Source organism: Elephantulus edwardii, unplaced genomic scaffold (assembly GCF_000299155.1).
Source record: "Elephantulus edwardii isolate Elephantulus edwardi_28Jun2011 unplaced genomic scaffold, EleEdw1.0 scaffold00441, whole genome shotgun sequence".
Taxonomy (NCBI): Eukaryota; Metazoa; Chordata; class Mammalia; order Macroscelidea; family Macroscelididae; genus Elephantulus; species Elephantulus edwardii.
The window spans coordinates 990631-991798 of record NW_006400191.1 but is presented as its reverse complement, the minus strand read 5'-3'; the positions used below and the strand labels follow the sequence as shown (position 1 = coordinate 991798).

At 40.0% G+C, this 1168-nt stretch overlaps 1 protein-coding gene and 1 pseudogene across 2 annotated transcripts in view; both read right to left on the bottom strand.

Annotated features, from left to right (window-relative positions):
- Positions 1-1168, bottom strand: part of TFE3 (transcription factor binding to IGHM enhancer 3) — an 18411-nt gene that overhangs the window by 8470 nt on the left and 8773 nt on the right. The gene's annotated exons all lie outside the window — the stretch shown is intronic.
- Positions 1-1168, bottom strand: part of LOC102845437 — a 3961-nt pseudogene that overhangs the window by 1577 nt on the left and 1216 nt on the right.

Here is a 1168-nt window from a genome sequence, read left to right as displayed (position 1 = left end):
GGGAGTGTCAGAGACAGTGCAATTGGCACAGGACAGAGCAGAGTTTAGGGCTGTTGTACATAGGGTCGCTATGAGTCACAAGTGACTCGACGGCACATAACAACAACAACATGACTTGTGTTGTAGGTTTCATAGATCCACAGATGGAGAGGAATCTTGCCGCAGAGTCTCATACCTTAACTCATTTGTTTTTATGTACCTTTGAGTTTAGACCAACGCACAACTGACCTTCCAGCAGATTTTTAGAGGCAGTAAATCACACAGGAGGAGACCGTCCATCTTTCTCTTGGGTAGTAGCTGGTGAATTCGAACCAACTGTCTTTGGGTTGGCAGTGTAACTTCTAACCACTAAGTCACCAGAGCTCCCTTAACTGAGTTAGATGATGAGAGATTTTAGACTTAGTAATAGGTAATGGAATGAGTTAAGGAACTTAAGGGTGCTGGGATGAGGTAAATTTATTTTGTATGTGGGAAGGACATGAATTTTTGGAGGGGGCAGAGAGTGGACTGTGAAAGAGTTGTGTCATCCAAAAAGGTTTGTTGTTGTTGTGTACCTTTAAGTCAGAACCAACCCATAGCTCACCCTCCAGCAGGTTTTCAGAGGCAACAAATGGTGGTTTCAAACCACGCACCTTTGAGAGTACCTAAACAGATATAATGTCCTAAGTTCTGGCCCTCTGAATATGACTTTGTTTAGAAACAAGATCTCTAAAACTATTAGCAGTTAGCATGTAGTCATATTGGGGAAAGTTGGGTTTGAGTCCAATATGAATGACTCAGAAGGCATGAAATATAAAGACAGAGGAAAGCTATGTAGAAATAAATCTACTTACCAAGGACCACTTAGGGGCTACTAGAAGCTGAGAAACTTCCTTTAGAAATAAATATCTATTCTTTTGGTATCTTGTTAAAACTGCCCTAGGAAACTAAATATACTTCTCTATATTCCTTCCTTTTTTCATTCTTGTCCATAACACTCATTACCACTTCCATGTAGTTTACTGTCTGCTTGCTCCTATTAAAACATCAGTTTCCACCACAACAAGACAAAGGTAAATAATCCAATTAGAAACTTCACCGAAGAAGACATTCAGATGGCTAACAAGCACATGAAGAAATGTTCAAAATCCCTAGCTCTAAGAGAGATGCAAATCAAAACATCTATGAG